The sequence below is a fragment of the Micromys minutus genome (genome assembly GCF_963924665.1).
Source record: "Micromys minutus genome assembly, chromosome: 26".
Lineage (NCBI taxonomy): Eukaryota > Metazoa > Chordata > Mammalia > Rodentia > Muridae > Micromys > Micromys minutus.
Window position 1 is genome coordinate 23,906,005 of NC_137961.1, and position 26,175 is coordinate 23,932,179.

Sequence of the window (26,175 nt, forward strand, 5' to 3'; positions counted from 1 at the left end):
GGGATAATATCCATTTATTAGTGAGTGTATACCATGTGTATTCTTTTGTGACTGGGTTGCCTCACTCAGGATAATAGTTTCTAGTCCCATCCATTTGCCTAAGAATTTCCTAAAGTCATTATTTTTAATAAGTGAGTACTACTCCATTGTGTAAATTTACCACAATTTCTGTATCCACTCATCTGTTGAAGGACATCTGGTTTCTTTCCAGCTTCTAGCTATTTTAAATAAGACTGCTATGAACATAATGAAGCCTGTGTCATTTTTATATTTTGTAACACCATTTAGGTATATGCCCAGGAGTGATATAGATGGGTCCTCAGATAGTATTATGTCTTGTATTCTGAGGAACTACAAGACTGATTTCCAGAGCAGTTGTATCAGCTTGCAATCTCACCAACAATGGAGGAGTGTTTCTCTTTCTCTACATCATCTCCAGCATCTGCTTTCATCTGAGTTTTTTATCTTAGCCATTCTGCTTGGTGTGAAGTAGAAACTCAGATTTGTTTTGATTCGCATTTCCACAATGACTAAAGATTTTGAACATTTCTTTAGGTGCTTCTTGGCCACTTGTCATTCTTCAGTTGAGAATTCTTTGTTTAGCTTTGTTCCCATTTTTTTTTATAATAGGTTTATTTGATAATCTGGAGTCTAACTATTTTTCTGTGTTTGTGTTTTGTTTGTTGTTGTTATTTAACAGGTTAACAAGCTCGGATTTAATAAGTCTGAAGTCATTCTCAACACATGGGCATCTGTGGAAACAGATTCATTTTAACAGGTCATAGTTTTAAAAAGTCACAGGCACTGTGAGTTCTGTATAAACTGGTAGATGGCAAGTTAGTTCATTTTAATTTATAAGCCTCAATGTCAATGCACAATAAAGAATGTAGCCAAATAAAACATTATCGGTCACTCGTATAGGACAGTGTTCTTACTATAACTTGAAGCTTTCTGAATGGACGCGTCCAGGCCTGATTCAACTGTAAAACAATTACTCAGTGAATAGACTATATGGGAACTGTACAAAGTGTCATTAACTTCTATCACTAAGAGCTTACCCAGCATTAAATCACTATCACTGATTAAAATAACCTGCTTCTGAATCACACGGAGGCAGCCTGAGCACACAGCCTTGATGTCACCTCATCTCCAGGGCATGACAATCCAGTCCAACAGAAACTTTGGCTTTAGGAAGGAATCACAGACAATGACGAGAATGGCTTTAATTGTCATTATGTGTATAGTATAAAGGAGTGTGTTTCAGACAGCCTGGGCAGTGTGGGTGGCAGTGCACTCCTGTTGCCACAAATGCACACACTAGTTTGTATATGACAAGACAGTGAGGAAAGCAGGCCCTTCCAAACAAAACTGAAAAAATGTTCCCAGTGGTTTGTATCAACAGAATGTATTTATGACAATTATGTGTACAGATTCACTTACCCTAGAGCTCTCTTTGTATCCTAAACAAAACAAGCATTTACATTACTCATGATTTATACTAAGTTTTTTAAAAAGGTCAATTGTGCACTCTCCCCTTGATCAGGATAAACTGCCAGAGTGGATAGCTTAACACTATCACCACAGCTGTCTGAAAAGGAACAGAGGTGAAACATACACACACACACACACACACACACACACACACACACACACACACACTTTCTTGAGAATGAAGGGCTTCATTTGCTGCTATAACCAGCAAGTGCCAGCAGTAATTAAAATGGAGAAGGGCCTGAAAGGTCTACCTGGGCAAGCTGACCAGAACATCACAGTTTAAAAAAGGAAGGTTCTGTATGTTACGTTACAAGTCCCAACTAGGCAGTTTCAAGTGACAACTATTTCTTTGCTTGCTTTGTGATCATACCCCATGGTGGTGTGACAGGTCTTGTGGCTTTGGGCTTCATTTTCTCTGCAGGCTTTAAAACCTGGAAGGAGCACATGAGGGTCTTGTCCACAGTCATCATGGCACCCACATTGTCAAACTCACCTCAGTAATTGGGTGGAGAAAACAGAGTGACTAACTGCCATTTTGCAAAACACTCATACGCATGTTCAGCCACCTGAGGGGCTCCACATATAACATCCAAATCATGCTTATGGACTAATTTTGCAACAACTTCCGCACCAAATGTGAAGAACAGTCCTCTGTCATTTTCACCCCAGCCTAAGACATCTTTGTCAGGGTCAGACCACAAAAGATCAGAAAGAAGACCTTGAGCTAGTGCATTAGTGGGTCTCATAATTGCCGAATCTGCTGCATAGATTGAAGATCTGGTGATAAACCCCGTTACAGCAGAATATCTTCTCGTCCATGGTGGCTGCTATCAGAAAGCAGTTAAAACACTCAGTGGACATTTTCCACAGCTTAATGTTGTGTCTTCTCTTACACTCATTTTTATTACAATTGATCTGTAATAGAGCTTGAGGTCAGGGAAGGTGATTCCACTGGAAGTTTCTTTTATTGTTGAGAATCATTTTGCTATCCTGGTTTTTTTTTTATTATTACAAATGAATTATTCCAATTTCTAACTCTATGAAGAATTGAGTTGTAATTTTGATAGGGATTGCATTGAATTTGTAGATTGTCTTATGCAAGATGATTTTTTTTTTACTATGTTGACTGTTCCAACCCATGAGCGTGGGAGAACTTTCCATCTTCTGAGGTCTTCTAAAATTTCCATCTTCAGAGAGTTGATATTCTTGTCATACAGATCCTTCACTTGCTTGGTTAGGATCACACCAAAGTATTTTATACTCTTTGTGACTATTGTGAAGGGTGCTGATTCTCTAATTTCTTTCTCAGCCTGTTTGTCCTTTGAGTAGAGAAAGGCTACAGATTTGTTTGAGTTAATTTTATATCCAGCTTGTTTCTTGGGACCATTTTCCTGGAAAGATTTTTCCCAACCTTTTACTCTGGGGTAGTACCTGTCTTTGTTGCTTAGATGAGTTTCCTGTATGCAGCAAAATGCTGGATCCCGTTTATGTATCCAGTCTAATAGGCTATGTTTTTTATTGGAGAATTGAGTCTATTGATGTTAAGGAATATTAAGAATTAGTGATTGTTGTTTGCTGCTACTTTTGTTGTTAGAGGTACTTTTATGTTTGGGTGTTTTTCTTCTTTGATGTTTGTTGCAAGAGGATTAGCTTCTTGATTTTCCTAATATGAACTTTCCCTCTTTGTGGTGGAGTTTTCTATCTATTATCCATTGTAGAGCTGGGTTTGTGGACAGATATTGTGTAAAAAAAATTTTTTTGTCTTGGAACATCTTGGTATCTCCATCTATACTGATTGAGAGTTTTGCTGGATATTGTAACCTGGGCTGGAACTTGTGTTTTCTTAGGCTATGTATGATGTCAGTCCAGGTTCTTCTAGCTTTTATAGTCTCTGTTGAAAAGTCTGGTATAATTCTGATTAGTCTGCCTTTATATGTTACCTGTCATTTTTCTCTTATTGCTTTTAGTGTTCTTTCTTTGTTCTGAGCATTTGTTGTTTTGACTATTATGTGTCGAGAAGAATTTATTTTCTGGTTTAGTGTATTTAGGGTTTTGTAGGCTTCTTGTATATTTGTGGTCATCTCTTGTTTTAGATTAGAGAAGATCTCTTCTATAATTTTGTAGAAATATTGACTGGGTCTTTCAGTTGGGAGTTTTCACTCTGTTCTATACCTATTATCCTTAGGTTTGGTCTTCTCATTGTGTCCTGGATATCCTGGACATTTTGGGTTAGGAGGTTTTTATTTTTGCATTTTCTCTGATTGCTTTGTCTATGTTTTCTATGTTGTCTTCTGCCCCTGAGATCCTCTTTTCCATTTCTTATAGTCTGTTGGTGATGCTTGCATCTGTTTCCTGATTTCTTTCTTAGGTTTTCTATCTCCAAAGTTGTCTCTTTTTGTGATTTCTTTATTGTTTCCATTTCCACTGTCAATTCCTTCAACAACTTGTTTGTGTTTCCCTGTAGTTCTTTGAGTGATTTGTAATTGTTTAAGAAGGTTATTATTCATGTTCTTTTCTAAGATCTCCATCATCATTATGAAGTTTAATTTTTATGTCTATATCTTGTTTTTCTGGTGATCTGGGATATCCGCTATTTGCAGTGGTTGGAGAACTGGGCTTTGATGATGCCAGGTTGTCTAGGTTTTTGTTTCTTAGAGTCTTTGGCTTGCCTGTTGCCATCTTGTTATAGGTGATGCTAGGTGATTTTGTTGTCTTTAGCTGGAGCGTGTCTCTCTTTTGAGTCTGTGTGACCGTGGTCTCCAGAGGGAGATTGTTCTTGGGTGTTCACCTCTTTGACTAGGCTGTGAGTTGGGATGGCAGTGCCCAGTCCTGATGCAGCTGGGCCGGGTCTGGCCTTGGGCCAGAATTGTGCACTCCTAAGCAGTACTGCTGCCTGCCCCATGAAAGTTCTAGGAGGTCTCTCCAGGGGTAGACAGTGGGCAGAAGTTGACTCACCATTCCACTTAGGATGGAGAGCCCTCTTGTGGCTCTTCTGAGCAACCATCAACCTGTGGGCAGGCCACCAGTCCTGATGAAACTCAGGAGTTTGCTTTCAATGGCATAGCTCATGAACATCTAAATGAGAATTCCCTTTGATCATATCTAACAGGTAAATAACAGATATATGGAAAAAAGACAATTATTATTACTCTATTGGATTCAACAAACACATTTTTTTTCTTTTGCATCTGTCTCCATCAATGTGTGTGTGACACATGAAGAAATTGCAGCAAAGAAAGGATTAGCTTCTGAACACCAACAGGGACAGCTTACAGAATGTATAGAGTGATTGTGACAAATAATACTCTTGAATCATTGTCATTGATTCTAGCTTGCAAATTTGAAAATTGTCGTTACATTTTTTTTCATATTATTAGATCAGTAACTTTGTGAAATGGTCAACTCTGTTTGCAAACTTTTAAAAAATTTGCAACAGTTTCAGAATTATATGTTTTTTTTTCCACAGAGACCCAATAAATGCTCTGCTTTGTGATTTGAAAATAATTTTGAGATCCCTGCTTCATGTGTCTAGAGTAATTACACCTGCACATAGCAGAATATATTAAATATTGTTAGACAAATGAAATAAACAATCAATAATTACTAAATAATTAACATTTAAAATAGTTTTTCTGAGATCACAGTAGAGCAATACAAAACAATTTCATTATGCAAATAGAAAACAAATTATAATTATCTCAGATAAGATGCAATTACTAGGAGCCTAGCTGGTATGAATGAAAGGTCTGATTGAATCTGATCACTTGAGAAATAGAACTTAACAGGTCTGCACCTGAATAGAGAAAAAAAATTAAAGCAATTTATTGAAAATGTAAAATTCTGGAAGTGTTTGCAGCTGAAGTAGTGACTGGGCAAAGCAATACATAGTGTAAAATTGATTAAAATACTTAATATATTGGAGAAGGCAGTGTCATTTGACCCATGGTTTCTTTCTGCCTTGCTCTGTGCCATTTTTTCAGTTACTCACTGACTAGCTGGGTTATATACACACAAGCAGCCACCCTCTGCCCTCCAGTTATCAGCAGTTATGTGCTTCTCTCTACACAAAACTCCAGCTTCCTCTTGGTGCCACTGTGGCAAGTCTGCATGAACCCAGGCACCTGCAAGAAGAAAAGCATTGTACACTGATTGCTCTACAGCCTTCCAATCTCTTCTGTGAAAGCTCATGCTCTCAAATCTTGTTCCATAGCACTTGTCCCCTGCCTAGCCAGACTGCTCCTCTTTCAGTGCCTCTCCTAAGGGCCCAGGTTTCCCCAAACCTGAGTGTTTCATCAGGCATCTTCCTGGGAATCTTTCTATTATTGAGTTTCTTTCTGTTTGATACCCATCTTACTCTTTACTTTTCATAGGAGGGAAAAATAACCTGTTCAAAAGTTGGAAGATGGATTCTATATGCACACTGCCAAGTAAGAAAATCCTTGTATGCACTTGATATTATTTCTTTCAATCTTGAGTACTCAATAATTATTTTCTTAATTGTATTAGATTTGATTTTAAAATCCCAAAGAAAGCTCCCAGAGTTTCCAAAAAAAAAAAAAAAAAAAGTCAGGTTCTTTTTCAGGTTTTGGCAGAGTGTCCCTGTGCTTACCAAACGTAGGCAAACAGGGGTGGAGGTAGAAATGGGGATGATTTAAACCAAGGTTTAGGACGATAACTCAAATGATACAAGAAATTATTGGTAAACCAAATCCCAGAGCCTCCTGTAGTTGGAGCTCAGAAAATATAAGGAAAAATCAACAAGTATTTATTGAAACTTATTTTATTATTTTTAAAATGTGTAGAAAACATCTTTACATCACGGTTTTGGAACCTTAGTATCCTTGGCAGAGAAAACTTCCTGCCCACACCCACTGTACATAGTGAGGGGTTAAATGAGATATTTTCATATAAGTGAAAATTTGCTTTAAACAAATTCACTCCACAGACATTCTTCTTTCTCTGCCCCTCCCCTGTCTTACCAATTTCATTATTTCCTCTAGATCTTTTCCTTATATTTTCATTTCACACAAAAACTTAGGATCCATAAATAAAAGAAAATGTGATATTTGTCTTTCTGAACATGAACTTCTAATGTGGTGATATCCAGTGTAACCATTTTCATTAATTTCTATGAGTGAGAAAAATCATCTATCTATCTATCTACATATCTATCTATCTATCTATCTATCTATCTATCTATCTGTCTGTCTATTTTTCTATCTATCCATCTCCCTCTCTCATTGCAGCTATTATCTATTTCTCATTTATCATTTGTCTGTAGAAATAGATAAAATGTTGATGCACATTTTATTTTTTTTATTCATTTATCTATTGGCATATACCTAGGCTGAATCTACAATGGAGCTGTTGTGAGTGTTACAATAAAAGTGGATGTGCTGATTTGGCATATGTAATTAGTGGCCTTCAGAAACATACTAGGTATAATCTATCTATGTCACATTGTAGTCCTGATTTTAATTTTTTGAGAAAATTACACAGGGACTTTCACAATGATTGGAATATTGACCCTCAAATAACCAAAGCAATTTTTTGCAGCAAAAGATGAAGTGCTGAAACTGATTTCAGAGTATATCACAGAACTACAATGGCAAGAACTGCATGGCACAGGCACAAAACAGACATATTCATAAATGGAAAATGTAATCCAGACAGGTATAGGCACAATTAACGTTTTATGTGCTCGGGTCTTTCCTGCGGAGTCTGTCCTGTGCCAAGTGTGATTCTTGGTAACTTCTTTAGCATTAAAATGTTAGATACCAACAATATTTCCTGATTTTTACAACCAACAATGACCCCACCTTACCAAATATCCACAGAGGGTAAACTTCATCCCTGATTTAGATAGCCTAGACTTGATCCAAAAAAAAAATATATATATATATAGTTTTATTTGTAAGGTAAAAATCAGACAATATTTTTCAAGGTGAATAATAATTTAACTCTTACAAAAGAAGGTTTGCCATGGGGAATGTTTCATATTTAACCTCAAAGCATTTATTATAGTCTCTTGGTGTCTAGGGGGCACTCAGTAAACAGAGTCATGACTACCTTCTCGGAGAAAATCTCTCCTGATCTTTGGTGTAGACTCTCTCATCAGCGAGCCGTTTTGTACTTCTGTTCATCAACAGGTGGTTGTGTCTTGTGCTTTATCTGAGATGGGTCATAGTACAACTGAGCTCACTATAAAGCTTCTCTGAACAGGTCTCAAGCAGGTCAGACAGCTCTGATGCCCTCATTTTCTCTTCACTATTACCATGAAGACAAATGAGTTGGTTGTACATCGATGAGAGGCTTTGGAAGGCACAAAAAATGAAGACCATCTTTAGAAGTTACACGTGCAAAGAAGCAAAATGGAGTCATCAAGTACATGCAACACACTAAGAAATATAAAGACATTAAGAATTTAGGTTCTTCTACTATCTATCACTCTACAGCCACCATGGCTCCTGTGACCCAGAATAAGAGAAGTACTGGGCAAAGATGGCACAGACAAAAGCAGCTACTAAAGAACTTGAGTGTCCTCCATGTTTCTGAATACTGAATAGAAATCACAGTCCATGGTGATACTAACACTGCCCCCCCCTTTAACATTAATCTTAACATTTTTCTATTTGTAACAACCACTTCTAAAAACTTCCTCCCTAGTCCAAATCTACACCCCCTTCTTGTTTATTTATTCTTACTGGCTTTAAATTTGAATTTGCTACCCCAAATCCAATGGAACAAGCAGTTGATTCAGTGAAAAATGTAGTATGAACAACAGTGTACCCCTGTGAACAAAGAAATTGATGACTAGTAGATAATGCTGATGAATTGGCTGTATTCTTTATTTATTAGGTTGTTTTTACAACTCAAATTTAACCTTTTTCAGTCAAATATAGAACCAAAAATATATTTGTACACAGTGATGGCAGAATATTTATGACTTTCTCTATTTTCCTGGATTTCTACTGTTTAGCAACTTTAGACCAATTAGGCTATATTTGTTTATGTTAGGTCATATTGGATTTATGGACTAAACTGTTTCTATAAAGGTTAATTTGTTGAATGATTATGCATAAGCTGTGGTTCGAATTAAAATGATTAAATTTAACCTTGCCAGCAATCGGTGCTGAGTGAATCCAACTCCCTACTATTTTTCCACCCATTCACCATAACTCCGTTCATTCTAAAGCAGTTAAAATCTACTCACGGAAGCTTTGTATCCCTTTAACTTACAATAATCTCTCAATTATTAACAAGTTATACTATATGTCACTTGACTATAAATTATTATTATAACTAATATAAATTAGTTATTTTCTAACTAACTGGTTCTACATTGTTTCCTTATTTTGTTTTGTTTTTGAGACAGGGTTTCCCTGTGGTGCCCTAACTACCTGGAGCTTACACTGCAGACAGGTTACTCTCAATCTCACAGATCTGCCAGCCTATGCCTCCTGAGTACAGAGATTAAAGGAGCGCATCCCCACTGCATAGCATGTGCTTTATAAATCTCATTTTCTTAATAAGATCTTAAGATCTTTATTCAGTGGGGCTCAGTTGAATACAATGGAGGAGAATTTATCAATGACACCACAACTGACAAATGAATATGATTTTGAATTCTCGCTTAGTAAAGACGTATTTAGTCTCACTCTTCAACTTTGATACTCAAATCAACACATGCAAGATATTCAATAACTATGTTCTGATGATGTGACAAATCATTTTACAACATACACCGTTCATATCATAAAAGAATGATGATTATTTTATAATTATATTTGTCTATAATATATGAACTGCATATTTGAGCTCCTAGGACAAGGACACATATACAATTTTATGAATGCATAAAATGTAATTAAAACTAAATGCATTCCCTAGTCATGAGAAATTAAACTGTTGGTCAGTTAAGGTAGGATTTAGCAGTAGTTCTCAAATTTTAACCTGAATCAGAATCACTGAAATAATGTGGTAATCAGCTTTTCATACCAAAGACAAAGTACCAGAGAGAAACAACTGAAAAGGACAAAGAGTTGCATTAATTTGGGGTTTCAGAGGGTAAAGGTGGGGGTGAGCTGACACTCTTGTTTTTGATCTCTAGGGAGATAGGACATCATAGCAGGCATGTGTGGTGTAGGGAAGATGTTCCTGACTTAGAACTCATTGATGAAAGGAAGAGAAACAAGGGCCAAGCACAAAGCAAACCCTTCAATGGTACATCTCAGGCACTCACTTCCTCTAACTCTATCTCTCTTACATTTGTCCCACCTACAAAAATGGCCTCAAATGGAAAGCAAGCCTTCCACATATAAACCTTCAGGGGAAATCTATCTGTAAAGAATAACAGAAAGATTGTTAAGCATCTAAATTTCTGGTTCCAAAGCCCTGTAGAGGGCTGAGGGGTTTCCAGTGATGACAGCCTCTGTGGTAAAACTGATTTAGCCGCAGCTTGGACAGTGTGGAAAATACTTTTTAAGAAAATCCAGCCCTACTGTACCCATCAGGGGCTCACTGTGATCACTGGTGCAGGTGAAACCCAATAAAGACTGTGGAGGAAGGCCAAATAGTCCAAGGAAAGGAATTATGCATGATTAATTTATTTAAGGCCATATGTTCAAATAAGAAAGTATAATTTTCTCAGAACTACAAAAAATGACTTTTATTTCTAGTATTTTATCTTTTAACTGACAGATTAGCATGGGTATAGAACCTTCATTTCATCCAAATTGGCCTCAATGTCTTTATTCCTAATTTGGACCTTCCTACACCCAATTACAAAGGAATAGCTTTGGCTTAACTTCACAAAATTCAAAATCAATTGCTTCTGTGGCTCTAAAACTTTCCAATCTAAAGTCTGGATTTGCTTCCTTAGTATTTCCTGGGACATTACAAATAAGTTGTATTTAGAACTATCATAGAAATTCTTAAGGTGGGAGTTTCCAAATTAAATTCACCTAAAAATAAAGGATGTAAATATATTTAGAAACCTATATATGTGGAACATACAAACACACACACACGCATGGCACACACACACACACACACACACACACACACGCACGCACACACACGCATCACCAACTATTGTTCACGTGTTCTATGTTTAGTGGCTCTGCACTTATAATTTGACAGTGGTTATCACTATTCTATTAGTACCATGTTTACAGTGTCTTTTCCTTATTTGTTGTTGCTGATGATGATGTTATGTCGTTTTGTTTTTGTTTGTTCATTCATTTACTTTTGTTATTTTTGTTTTGGGTTTTTCTGAATAGCAATAGGTAAACATCTATTGGTCCAATTCTGATTCTATAACTATGTTTATAGGTAGCATTACTATAGTTAAACTCAATGTAAAAATGTCATGGTCTTTCAGACTTCCACTTGACAAAGCACTTTATTAAACCTTACAGGTACAGTATGTTTGATGTCAAACCTACTCATCATTCTGCAACATTGATAGCAAAGAGGTAGCAGAAGCCCAGTTCTATGCTATTAACCAAAGTATTCTGAGGACTTCTCATTATAATTAAGAAAGAGTCTTGATGTTGTTTCCAAGACCTGGAAAAGTATTCCCTCAGTGAACATCGTAATCTGGATGAAAGAAATCTCATATTTCTCCAGAACTATGTGAAGAGCTACAAGCAAGTAATGGCTGCAAAGAACGGGACACTCAGTTACATACATAGGAATATAAGTAATTTTAAATGATCTCGACTAGTTTTATTTATATGTACACACATGTGTATCTTTATAAATACTATAATAACAATAATTTAAGAACAAAATGTCATTAATTTAAGAGGAAGTGATAGAAGTATGGCAAGACCAATGAAAATAATGTATAAAAACACAGATAAAATTTTAATATTGTTGAGTATTTAAGGCAGTAAATGGAGAACAGAATTGAAAATTAAAATGTAAACATTCTTACAAAATCAAACAAATAGATTATTATAAAATAAATTTTATAAGGATAATTTTGATGTTAAACACACATTTATCTAAATTCTGACTATTTAATACCTGGCCTAGATGTCCTGCATAAATTACTACATTATTAGTGTTACTATTGTTGTGATAAAGCACCATGAACAAAGGCAACTTGGAGAAGAAAGTGTTCATTCATTTTATCCTTCTATATAGCTGTTAGGAGGTCAGTACAGGAACTCACACAGGACAGTAAACTAGAGGCAGGAGCTGATACAGAGGCCGTAGACGGATGCTGCTTACTGGCTTGCTTCCCCTGGTTTGCCCAGTCTGGTTTCTTAGAGAATTCAGGAAAACCATCCCAGGGTTAATACCATCCACAATAGGCTGGACTCTCCCCCATCAATCACTAACTGAGTAAATGCCTTACAGCCAGATCTTATGTAGGCATTTCCTCAATTGAGGTTCCCTCTTTTCATATAATGCTGGCATATGTCAATGTGACATGAGCACAACCCCCAAGTTTCTCTACTTTGTCTTTGTCAAATAAAAACAGTGGGCTCCTGAATGCACTTCAGGCCATATACCGTCTGAAATGTCTTCTGCTTTTTGTCTCTTTCTTGCCTGGCAGTTGATAATTTGCAATTCTATAATCACATCTTTCACAAATGAACTTTATAGGATGGACTTATTCTTAATAGTAACACAGATTAATAGTGGTTATTACTCACTCTCTCATTAATCCACTCATTCTCTGCACTGATAATGATGTCTTTTTCTATACTATATATAAAGGTGTCATTTCAAAATAACACTCATGGTTAACAGTGCCTTGGGGAACACTGAGAGAGGATCCAGAAAAAAAGGCAGAGAGTTTTGCCTCAGGTGTATTTCTTTCCCTGAATTGTTCTTAGATGTGATTTTATGCCTCCTGTATCAAAATTTTACATTCAATGTATAGGGCTCATTCTTATTGAATGTAAGAACATCACTCCAGAACCCAATCTGGTCAGCATATCCTGAATTTGGATATGGCATTCTCCCTTGTTTTCCTGATTTGCCAGATGTACTGGTTGGCTTTGTGTAAACTTGACGCAAGCTGTAGTTGTCACAGAGAAAGGAGCCTCAGTTGAGGAAATGCCTCTATGAGATCCAGCTGTAAGGCATGTTCTCAATCAATGATCAGGAGTGTAAAGCCCCGCCCATTGTGGGTGGTGCCATCCCTGGCCCAGCCCATTGTGGGTGGTGCCATCCCTGGGCTGGTAGACCTGGGTTCTATAAGAAAGCAGGCTGAGAAAGCCAGGGGAAGGAAGCCAGTAAGTGACATCCCTCCATGGCCTCTGCATCAGCTCCTGCTTCCTGACCTGCTTGAGTTCCAGTCCTGACTTTCTGTGGTGATAAACAGCAATGTGGAAGTGTAAACTGAATAAATCCTTTGCTTCCCAACTTGCTTCTTGGTCATAATGTTTTGTGTAGGAATAGAAACCCTTACTAAGACACCAGATATAATCTATAACACATGCCAGCCAATTGTGTTATAATTATTCTGTCCTGAGGTCCAGGAAACAGCTGCTCTTTAAACATTTAGTATGTGCTTACTGGCATTTATGTACATGGTTTTCTGAACATTTTTTTTTCTGAACTCAAACAACCTTCTTTGGATGGCTGTTTTATTTTTTAATGAAAGAAAAGTAAACCTAAAGTAAAGTTGTCTACAGCATCAAAGTGTAATCTGCCCCATTCATTCAGGTTCTCAAATCCCAAGTCCCTCAGAGAAGATTTGCATATGTTGGCCTGAAAAGTTGACAGTTGTACAAATGACTTGATCTCATGAGCAGCAACTAAGGAAAGGATATAAGCTGTAGCTGGTAATAGTCTCAAATAATTGATAGACTTTAAATTAAGGCTGCTATGATGTGATTTGTCTAGTAACCTACTTTTTTATCTACAGAGATTAGAGTTTATAGTGTAATTATCAAATTCTTTCACTTCATTTTTGTGACTTTGCTGGGTCTTATTTATTTGCAATTTTATATATAAGAGGCTTTCTTAAGTGGTTTTATTCTTCTTTTGTTCCTTATAATGACTTGTTTCTAAAAGTAATTGCATTCCATTTTATTTCCACCCAAAGTTTAAGAGGTTTCTAAGATTATTCTGACTTTTGGTAAGCATAAGATATTGTGATGTCTCACATCCTTGACACTTCAGGACAAAGAACTCTTATCAAGAAATTTCACTGGAAAGATTAAATACCTGCTCAAGTTCAATGGGTGGTTGATCTCAAAACTGAGCCACTTCCGCAGCATTAGGATGCAGATATGTGTGGTTTAATAGGCAGGAAGGACTTAACAGACTCAAGATTGTTTTGTCTCATGAAAGTCTAAAGGTAAGCTTGTACAACTACTCTGGAAATCAGTCTGGTGGTTCCTCAGAAAACTGGATATAGTACTACATGAGGACCCAGCTAGACCACCCCTGGGCATATACCCAAAAGAAGCTTTAACATCTAACAAGGACACATGTTCCACTATGTTCATAGAAGCCTTATTTATAATAGCCAGAAGCTGTAAAGACCCCAGATGTCCTTCAACAGAGGAATAGATACAGAAATTGTGGTTCATTCATCTAGTGGAGTACTACTCAGTTATCAAAAGCAATGACTTCATGAAATTCCTAGACAAATGGATGGAACTAGAAACTATCGTCTTAAGTGATATAACCCGGTCACAAAAGAACACTCATAGCATGTACTCACTGAGAAGCAGATACTAGCCCAAAAAGCTCGGGAATACCCAAGAAACAATTCATAGAAGTTATAAAGCTTAAAGAGAAGGAAGGGAGAAGGTAGATGCCGCCCGCAATCCTTCTTAGAAAAGAGAGCAAAGACTTACAGGAGAAAATAAAAGGACAAATAGAGGAGCAGGGATTGGAGAAAAGATCATCCAAAGATTGCCTTCCCTGGGGATCCACCCCACATACAGCCACTAAACCCAAGCACTATTGCTGATGCTAAGTAGTGCTTACTGGCAGGAACCTGATATGGAGGCCTCCTCAGAGGCTCTGCCAGAGCCATACTGATACAGAGGGGGATGCTTGCAGCTAACCACTGGACTGAACATGGGGACCCCAAAGAATCAGTTAGGGAAATGACTGAAGGAGCTGAAAAGGTCTGCAACCCCATGGAAAGAAAAAAATCATCAACTAACCAAACCCACCACAGCTCCCAGGAACTAAAACACCAACCAATGAGTTCACATGGAGAGACCCATGGCTCTAGGTGCATATGCAGCAGAGGATGGCATTCTCTGGCAGGATGGGAGGAGAGGCCTTTGGTTCAGCAAAGACTCATTCTCCCAGTGAAGGGGAATGCCAAGACACTAAGGTGAGAGAAGTTGGTTGGGGGAGTGTGGTTGGGAGAGGGAGCACCTTTATGGAGGCAAGTGGAAGAAGAGGGGTGATTGGATTGGGGGGAAAGGGGATAACATCTGAAATGTAAATACAGAGAATATTTTAAAAATTAAAAACACACTCAGAAATCTGAGAGGAATGGTGCTATATACTGGCTACAATGTCAGTTTCAGTATTGGTTTCAAATCATATTAAGACCTTTTGGGAGTATGATTATCTATGTATAACTTCATAATCTGAATAAATAACATTTTCAGAATTGTTTTTTCATATATGTAAATACATAAAAAATAATGATTGTGCTGAAATAGTTAATGAACCTCTTTCCCTGGTGTTGCATATTGTTCTACAATACAATTTCACTGAATATTTAATAATCCCTTTTAAGAAAAAAAGAATAACTTAAATGCTGGCAAATTTATATTCTTATTATACATAACTTTTCAACTTTTTACACAGAAAGGCCTAGCACTGTCTTCATAATATCTGCCCAAAGGTCCATGAATTAGTATCAATGCACCAAGTAGTTCAGTCTCATACAGAATAGTGCTCACCTACAACCTAAAGTAACAATATTCACATATTTTCTATGGCAATCATATTATTGTTTTATGGGCTTTGAATCCAAAGCAACAGACTTGTCTAAATTTATAGAAACATAACATTTTCAATAAAATACTACTGTATCTGAATTCCTTAGTGGTAAGATATGATATCATGTATACAGATCCATGGAGAGGTAGCTTGAAGTATAACAGAACCAAACGAACAACATCTGTTCGTTTTCTTAACTTCAAGTGTCTCAAAAGGATCATGTCTGAAGTATTTAATGCTACCCTTCGCTAGATATAAAATTCTTTATAAAGCACCTGTTAGGCTAAAAAAATAAATGTCAGTTACTTTATGCTACCTGTTAGCAGTCTGCAGTCAAAAAAGACAGTTAAAAATGCCTAGGAATTTCTTGCTTATTTATCTCTTTGACATTCTCTGAGTACAACTCATAAGCAAGAAAGGCTTATAAAAAGGAGTCAATTAACCTGTCTTAAAAAGTATACTCATCTAATTAAGGCACAGCTAACAGTGTTGCCTTGCTATCAGTTGCTTAATGAGAGAAAGATAATTTCCATCAGGAAAGAAAACAGACAATAGAAGTGTTTTATGATCTGTTGTTTTGCCTCTCCTGGTTCTTTTATGATACATGTCATCTATTTTCATAATCACCCTTATTTCCTGTTCAATTATTCTCCCACAGACTATAACCAAGTTGCCTCCCAGTAGGCTGCAGGCATACAAGAGGGGTATCTGCAGACAGAGACACCCAGAGGAAAGATGAAGTGGCTTGATTGGTAGAAAACAGTGTGATTCTTTTTGTTTGTTTGTTTGTTTTTGGATAACCAATCAATTTTCTCTGCTAGAATTCCTCACTGGCTGGTTTAATTAAAGACATAACTTCCTCCACTCCTATAAGAATAGTACCCCTGCTGAAGTCCTGATCCTTCTGGGGCTAGAGATCTTACCCCCCCTTTCTGATTCATGGGCTTGGTTTGGGGGCAGTTTGTAACTTTCAGTGCTAAGATCTGCAGTGCAAACTGCTAGGCAAGAACGAGTCCTAGTGCCTCATGCTCAGCTGTGATTCACTAGTGAGATAAAAACAAACACCATACTGAAATGTACCATGATTATTATTTTTCTGATAGTTTCAAAAACTATTGTCCCCACAGACAATTAATTTTTCAATCTAAAATTATGTCTGTTATAGAGAAAAATACTTTATCCTAAACCTTCTTGAATAATTTTGCAGCTTAAAAAAAAAAAAAAAAAAAACGAAGACAACTAAGACAAATACAGTCAAATGTTTACAATGATACAGAGTTGTTTTGCTAAATTATTTTTCAAGATTTATGTTATTTTTAATTATGTGCATGTGTGTGATCTTTGTATGTGTATGTATATGCATCTGGGTACCTATAAAGGCAAGAAGAAAGTACTTTATCCTCTGAATCTGTAAAGGACACAAGTGATGAAAAATGTACCCAGGTCCTTTGCCAGAGTGTTCTTTACCCCTGGGACATCTTTCCCATCCTGGTAAGCATTTTTATATGAAAAGAAACAGTTTCCCTTAGAGTTCATTTTGAGAATAAAAGGATCTTTTGGAATATTACATATCAAACTTTTCGTACACTGTCTAATCTTTTAAAAGAAATATCCTAACTAGAACTTAATTGAATATTGAAGACTTATAAATTAGATTACATTTTAACATTCATGTCTTAGCTTGCTTTCCACTGCCATGATAAATATGCCAACCAAAGGCAAACTGTAGGGGAAAGACTTTAATTTTTCTTACATGTCCAGTTCACTCATAGTCTATCACTAAAGAACAAGGAGGGAACTCAAGAGAACTTTGCCAGGAAATGAAGCAGCAATGAAAGAATACTGTTTACTAGCATAATCTGCTCAGCCTGCTTTCTTATAATAGTCAGACCACCTGAGTATAGGAGGTTGTCACCCACAGGGAGGCGGCCCTTCTCACATTTATCATTAATCAAGGAGACACCCTCACTGTCCTATATTCAGTCAAATATGATGGGGGTATTTTCTCAACTGAGGTTTTATTTTTTCAAAGGACCCTAGCTTTTGGCTGTAATAACAATACTGGTAATGATGGTGATGAGGAGGAGGAAGATAAAGAGGAAGAAGAGAAAGAGGATAGTCAGTGCAATGAGCATTTAACAAAGCACGTAGTAAAGATAACTGCTCATGTTTACTGATCTGTCATCAAAAGGCTATAGTGTTTCAGACATCCCATAAGTCTTCATTTCTAGGTGACATTTCTTTAGGTGATCAGAGGTCTTGCCCTAAATCTAATGTCTCATGCGATGACATGGAATTCACAGAACTAGAAAAATACTCCGTCTCTTAGAGACATGTATTAGCCTATTTGCTACACTCATGGTCCAGCAGCAACACCCCAGTTGAGTCACACCATTTACAAGTGGATGAAAATATTTTATAGTTTTTACACTTTAAAAAACGTTTTAGTCCTTATTCTCAACTAGAGGGTAAAAAGACTTAAGAGACAGATCTTCTGAAGGTAAAAATAAAACAATACCAAAAAACTTGCAACATCAGTGAGCACACACACACACACACATACATATATATGCGAGAGAAGAGAGAGAGAGAGAGAGAGAGAGAGAGAGAGAGAGAGAGAGAGAGAGAGAGAGAGAGAGAGAGAGAGAGAGTCAAACTCTACTATGGTGGCAAAGACTTTTATTGCAGATATAAATCGATAACAATCTACGATGTGGCCTCTGCACAAAGGAGCCACACTTAAGTGCAATTTACTCTTCACGAACCTAGAAATGAGGGAAGTGGTACATTTTGAAGTGTAACTCCAACTTCTGCATTAATATTGTATTTACACTACTGAGCACATTATTTTCAGACAATACATTAAAACCTACCTTTAGAAAAACTGTGTTACTGATTTCAAATTCCTTCTAGTACCATTCAAAACAATTGTATCCAGTTGCCTGCTGTTACAGAGGGAAGGCCTGAGAGTTCCTCAGTGTATCTCTTTCTATAGCCTTCTTTCCATGAAAAGTAATGTATCATCTAAGTCATGCCCCTCCACCTCAGGGCCAGGTCATAAGCAGCAAGCAGTCCTTAAGGATTATAGGGACCTGTAAGCCATTCAAAACAACCGTGAGCAATCATCTTCTCTGTAGCAAAACTGAATTCATTTCTACTTCTCTTCCATAGACAGAAAAGGATACAAGAAAAGATATGTGTCCCCATCCCCTGAATCTATATATAGGGAAGGTATAATGGAAAAGTAAAAATGTTTGCATATTGAATTTGGATTGCCAATCAGCTCTATTTAAGATGAGGGTGCTTTTCTGCATTATCTACAAGAACCAATATAGCCATGAAAATCCTTGAAAGGTGAATAAGAGAGTTAGAATAAGATTGTTGAAACATGAGGCAGACTGCATCTGTATTTGGAGATTTAAAGATGGCAGAGAGAGAGAAGAATAAGACAATGTGGGTGGTTACTGGACTCTGGAAAGCTTAAAGAAATGTATTTTCCTGGGAGTGTCCAAAGAGCAGCCTATTGTGAAAACACTTTTCAGATCAAGGATACACAGTTATGCTTACAGTTGGAGAAGCCATAATGTAAGAAATTAGTGTATAGATTTTTCAGTCACATGATTGTGGGAATTTGTTCTGCCAATGTTTGCTTCCTTCTTTTTCTCGGGGATACGGATTGACCCTAAGAGTATTCCTTGATCAACAAATATGCAGCAAAATTTGACTCAAACTTGTTCCCAAGGAACATGTCAAATAATACACCAGATATTTGGATGTTTTGTGCTTTTCCTCTTAAATTAAAGACCACATGTACCTAATTACTAATCACCCACCTAGGTAAATATTCCACTCAAATGCACAAAACAGCAAGACTTCATCCAGAGGTACAGCCTGGGTAGATCACATCAGACTACATTTGCCTATACTCATACTGACTAGTACACTCTGAATTACAGGAAGCCGAGCTGAGATGATCTGAATGTACACCAATTGAAGTTCGTGCTCTAACTTATATTCCAGGGTGACTGGGTTAAAAATGATCTGCCCTCATGAATGGAACCAGTGTAACTGGAGATGTGTAGCTAATTCTCCTGTCGTCCCTCCCCCTTTCTTTCTTTGAGGTGGAATCAAGGATCAGAAGCTGAACTGACAGAAAACCCACCAGCACTTTGAAATTGGACTTCTCACACTTCAAACTGTGAATGGTAAGGTTTTGTTATTTATGAATTAGTAAAAATCGAAGTATTTTGTCTTAGCCACAAAAGAGGATTACTCCCTGTTTCACTCTTAGCTATGTTTTCTGAAAGTATTTTACTGGGAAATTTCTGAAGATATTTTAGGAATCTGGTCCAGGACATTGGTGAAGAAGGAAATAAAGGAAAACAGAAAGTCTTTAATTTGTGTGTATATGAAGGAATCAAATCTGTCTTTTATAACAATTTTCTTAAAATCGAAATATTCCTTTAAGGAGGGTGGAGGGATGATGCTTAGAGGCAGTGGAATTAAACAATTCATGAGTCTTAGGAAGTTCTTGAAACTAACAAGATTCACACAGCCCCATCTCTCCATGTGTTTGGGAAGCATAAAGAACTGCTGAGGCATGGGAACCTGATCATCCAAGCTGCCTGGAGAAGACTTCACAGCCAAACCACCTAAAAATGCTGCAAAGCAATCCAGGGTTACTGCTTTCATGAGTTGTTGTTACCTGTGCTAGTGCGGAAATTCTGTGATGTAGCTGCCTTTTTGTCATCTATTCTCCTGTGGGGAATCTCTTATGATTAGTCTTTCCTCAGGAAGACTTTGGTAGAAACATTACTTTGATCTGTCATTGCTGTCCAATCTAGAGTGAGGAAGTGTTTGTTTAAGTGTTTCCAGCCTGAGATATCAGAAGTTCCTCTTTCTCTACCAACCCAGGTAGACAAACTCCTTTTCTGCTAAGAAGGCTGCTTTAGGACATTTTTTTCACCAAACAGGGGCAAGCCTACTTTATTCTTGTGAGTACTTCAAAGCAAATAAAAAGGGTATAGACAGCAATAGAAAAAAAGTGTCAAACAAATTTTCTCTTTTCTAATTTAAAAACAAATGAAAAATAACAAGACTTGTATGACTGTTGGAATGTCACCATGGAACTAAAGAAAACAAGGTGTATTCCAGATTAACACCTGTCAGCATAACTACTCATGTGCAAAGAAAGATGGGAATAAAACTCCTATTAGTCTCAGCAAGGCTGCACCTTGGGCCCTGAAACAGGTAGGAAATGTATTAGGTAAAAAATGTGTTCATTTGAGCATTATTCTCAAGATACTGTGAAGCCTTTACACATTAGTTTGTATGTGTGGCACACAGATTCTTGTAGAATCCTAAGCGAATGACTTCACTAATAGGCTAGAATTTAAACTTATTTCAAGGTTCAAGTCATTCCTGGGCCTAGGATGTAATATTTTCTCAAGAAATCCTAGGGATTGCTAATGCACACTAACCCCACTACCACCAACAAATGGTCCCTAATTACATTTCTGTGTATATGCCAGTGTGTATGTGTGTGGGTGTGCGTGCATGCACACACACACACACACACACACACACACACATACACACACACGTGCGTGTATATGGTGAAGGCTTGAATTAAAATTGTACCCATAGGTTCATAAAATTGTCTCCATAGGTTCATAGGGAATCGCATTATTGAGGAAGTATAGCACTGGGGGTGGACTTTGAGGATTCAGATGCTCAAAGGAAGCTCATTCTTCCTACCTGCTGCCTGAGTATCCAGAAGTATAACTCTCAGCTATACCTTCAGTACCATGTCTACTTGCAAGTCACCATGCTTCCTCCTATGGTGACTGTCTTAGTTAAAGTTTCCAATGCTGTTTAGAGACACATGATCAAGAACTCTTTAAAAGGTCAACATTTAACTGGGGTTGGCTTCCTGGTTCTGAAGTTCAGTCCATTATTGTCATAGTAAGAAGCATGGCAGCATGCAGGAAGGCATGGCCCCGGTGAAGCTGTGATTTCCACATGTAGTTCTGAAGGCAAACAGCAGATGACTGTCTTCCAGGCACCTAGAAAGGTCTCCAAGCTTTCAGAGTGATACACTTCTCCCAACAAGAACAAACCTATTCTATTTAACATGCTTCCCCTACAAATAATAATACTCCCGGGGCCAAGCATATTCAAACTACTACATTATATTCTTGCCCCCTCCATGGGTTTGTTCAAACACATGAGTCTTTGGAGGCCATACCTAAACATAACATAATGTAAAATACATTTAATCCAATTCCAAAATCCATTGCAGTCTCAACAATGTTAAAAGTCCAAAGTTAAAAGTCTTCCCTGAGATTCATTCAATACTTAACTGTAATCCTCTATAAAATCAAAATCAGAAAGCAGATCATATACCTTAAACATCACAGGATATCCATTACTAATCTGAAATATCATAGTGAAGAAATAATGGACCAAGCAAGACCAAAAACCAGCCAGGCAAGCTTCAAACTATGCATCTCCATGTCAGATGTCAAAGTGCTTTTCAGATCTCCGAGTCCTTTCATCTTTGTTGACAGCAACTTTTTTATTTTTCCTTTTTTACTAGTTCCACTCCCTGTTAGCAGGTTTCCTCAGCAATTATCTTATGGATCTGGCATTTATGACATTTTCGGTCTCAATGGGGACTTCAATTTCATAGCTTCTTGTTCTAGGATCTGTGCATGATATTCTGGCTTCCTCCGAAGGACTTGGGTCACTACTCTAGCTCTGTGCTGTATAGCACACTAAGCTCTGGTTGACTACACTCCACTGATGATCCTCTCATTGGTGATCATTTATGGTAGTGGCACTTCCAACTTGCTGGAATATTCCACTGAAATCAGGCTTCAATAATAGCTTCTCATAGGCTCTCTTCATAGTGCTAAGCCCCAAAATCTTTGCATGACCCCTTTAGTCCCAGGCTGTCAATTGCAACTAGGCTTCACCTTCACCAATGGTCTCTTCTGTCCTCTCACAGTACCAAGCCTCAGCTGTTCTTCATAACCCCTTCATCCCTTCAAAACTAGCACCACCTGCATTATTCTTACACATTACCAAGTCCATCTGAAACACAAGGTACCACCTTGGCTATTTCTGGAACACAATGTCTTTGTACTCTCAGAAATTACTTTGTAGAAGTTTTCACCTTAGTGATGCTTCTCTCTTCTTAAATCACTGCTAATTGTTTAGTTCAAGCTAGCCAGCATCAATTGTCCCAGTAGTGCCTTCTATTCTTTACTCTAAAGCCAGGGCTACATGGCTGCTTGCTTGTTCCAGACATGGTCCCTTTGTTGCATTACATTATTACAATAAACAAGCTTTCTGTTTCCTAGTGCACTGCCTAAGTCTGGCTATCCTAGAACTTGTTCTATAGATTAACCTTGACCTCAGAGATCTGGGTGGCTCTGTAGCCTGAATGCTGAAATTAAAGGTGTGAAACTTTAATTAAGTTTTAATTTAATATAATTCATTTCTGGACTTAAGCTTTCCTTCAGCAAGAACTTGATTTTTCTCAGGATAGGAACTCAGAGAACTGATTGCCTTTGTCTCTTTGGAACCACCATGTCTAGACCAAAGCTTTTCATGGCCACTATTCACAAGATCGTAATAAAAAAAAAATCTGTGTCCTCTATTTCTAGAGTGTAGTATAATCCAGATTAAAAGTCTAAATGAAAGCAATAATGGGGTAATGATAACTTCTACATATAACTATCCCTTATTCAATGGCAAATGCTTAGCGGAGATGGATCTACCCCAGAGACTGCTCCTTTGATATGTTTATTTCCTGAACACAAGATTTTGCTTCATTGTACTGCCTGATTCCCTTGAACCACACATTTTGTAGTTTTTCTTTTTAAGCTTGCTATTCTTCATCGAAATGCTCTTCATGAGATTAAACCAGAGCACAGAGTCTAAAGTGGATTAATTTGAGACTTAGTTTGTCAGTGCAATTAATCTGATGAATCTTCACCTTGGCCTCAGGCAGAGTCTTCAGACAAGGGCAAAAATTGGCAACATTCTTCACCAAAACATCATAAGAATAATCTTCAGTATTCATATCATCCTCAACAGCAGTGTCTTCCATATTCCTACTATAATGGATCATTAAGTTCCATTTGAAGCAATCCATGGCTTCCCAAACCCAATGTTCTAAAATTTACATTTCTTCAAACAAAAACATGGTCAAGCTTATTACAGCCATACCCCAGTTTCTAGTACAAACTTCTATCTTAGTTAGGGCTTCCACTGCTGTAAAGAGACACCATGGCTAAGGCAACTCTTTAAAAGGATGGTGTTTAATTGGGGCTTGTTTACTGGTTCTGAGGTTCAGTCCATTACCACTGTGACAAGAAGAATGAAAGCATCCAGGAAGTGAAGGCCTTAGAGAGGGCAGGATTTCTGCATCTAGTTCCAAAGGCAAAAAGGAGAGGATTGGCTTCCTGGCAGCTAGGAGGAAGGTCTTCAAGTCCACCTTCACAGTGATACATTTCCTCCACCAAGGCCAAACCTATTCAACCAAGGCCACCCCTTCTAATAATTCCACTCCTTGGGCCAAGTATTTTTATACCACCACAATGATAAAGAACTCAACCTCTGAACTGTAAGCCAGATCTTTTCTAAGTGTTTTGCTTTACATGAGTTAGTATGGTCATAGTGTCCCTTCATAGGAATAGAAACCCCAACATACACATACAAACACATACACATACACACACACACAGACACAAACACACACATATGTTCATGTATATGTATATACATATATATGAATATTTCATATAATGTATACATACACATACATATACAAAATATATATAAAATATTCTTATATATGCATGACCTAATAAAATTATGGTTCAAACTGGCTTAGTTTCTTGAATGTCAGTAAATTCTTAATTGAATTATAGACAATGAGATAGTTCCATTATCAATGTTGAATTTTGTTTGCTATATTCCTTTCAAAGTATTGGATTTTGTTTTTGTTGGCAGTTTGTGATTATTTTGTTTATGAAGGCTAATATTTGAGCTGTATTAATGGCAGAACAGAGCTGTTGGTAATAATTTCTCCTTATTGTTTCAAAATTCTCATCTAATAATTGTGTTGGTTTATTTTTTTACTTAATTTTATTTTGTTCATATGATTATTTTTTTCTGCATGTATATTTGTGTACCACATTCATAGCTGTTACCTTTGGACATCAGAAGAGGGCATTCATTGTATTTCTTGGAACTGGAGTTATAGATGGTTGTGAACCACCATATAGATACTTGGAACCAAAATCTGGGTTCTCTGAAAAAACACCAAGTCTTTTTAACTGCTTAGCCACCTCTCTAGCCTCCCTATCAGGTATTTTTGTGTCTTGGGAACTTTTTTTGATTTCTGATCAATTGGAAGCCCACTCACTGTTCTCACTTCTGTGTCAGCCCTGAGAATGACCTAGTCTTCTGCTTTCATTGCTTCTTTGTTCATCTTCTCCTTGGACTAAAGCTAGTTTGGAACTACAGACCTTCTAATGTTAGTCCCTCTGTATCTGTTTCTCTCTGTCTCCTCCTCTCCCCCGTACCCCTCTTCACCCTTGTCTTGGTAGTTTCATTCTTCCTGACCTGTGTTCTCTCAACTCTAACTTTTCATGGAGAATTCTGATCTCAGATTCTATTGCAGTTAGATAGCTCTTAGCTCTGTAGTCTGCACAGCTTTTCATATTGCTCTTTCTCTGTCTTCTGTTTGAAACTGCTTTTCAGATTGCTCTCTTTGTGTTGTGCTCTGCTCTAGACAGCTTTTTTTTTCTATACTTAAAAAAAAAAAAACTTTCTGGTTAAGAAAGTTCTCTCTGCTAGTAAAAATTCTAACAGATTTCTGGATAGCTCATGAGTTTTCTGACCAAAGTCAAAAAACCTGTTATAAAAAATATATTATTTGATCTTTTGATCAAGTCAGAAATCCTGTTAGAAAACCCCTTAAAGTAATTTTGGGGTTTTCCAATCATAATCAGAAAGCCAGAAAAAAATGAAAGAGCTGTGCTTGATCTTTAGATAGCCTTCTCTGGCTAGCTGCTAGAAAACATGCTTAAAGACAAGTGTCATCTCTAAGTAATCTTGGGATTTCTGACCAAGTCAGAACCAAGTCAAAATCCTGTTAGAAAAAATTCTAATAGAGCTTTGAAAAAAGTCTAAAAGAGCTGCATTCTCTCTCCTGTATTTTCAAACTAAAATCAGAAAAAAGACTTTCTTGAAGACCTGTGTTCACTCTCCAGAGATCTCCAGACACCTCAGTTCTTGAGAGTGAAAAATTCTAAATAAATGGACAAACAACAATGAAACCCTTCTATTGCCTTTTCCTATGATATAATGCAGACACAAAAGCCTGGTTTTCTATTTGCAAATCAATTCCCTGCTCCCACTTGACCATCCCACGAATCAGCATTCCATAAATTCAGCCCCTTGACTTTTAGGAAGAGACAGGAAGCATAAGCACAAACAATAAGCTAGTTGGGTGGAACCCCACTCTGGAATTACCATTCAGACCATGCCTGGGCCTATATTGGCTTTGTCCCTTAAAAATCAAGATATGCCTGCCTGTGTGTCTATCTTTGCATCTTTCTGACAAGCTGGCACATAGTGTAGCTGCCTCCGTTCCTTTAGATCTGTGAAGTTCCTTATACAATTCTTATTGCATTCTTCTATTTTTGCATAGTTGAGAAATTATATATT

At 37.3% G+C, this 26,175-nt stretch overlaps 1 pseudogene across 1 annotated transcript; it reads right to left on the reverse strand.

Moving 5' to 3' along the window:
- Positions 1–909: 909 nt before the first annotated feature.
- Positions 910–23,548, reverse strand: LOC308437479 (serine/threonine-protein phosphatase PP1-gamma catalytic subunit-like; annotated as a pseudogene). Its single transcript has 3 exons — positions 23,435–23,548; positions 1,865–2,409; positions 910–980 (listed from the first exon to the last, which is right to left on the reverse strand). The product of its transcript is annotated as a serine/threonine-protein phosphatase PP1-gamma catalytic subunit-like (transcript).
- Positions 23,549–26,175: the final 2,627 nt, after the last annotated feature.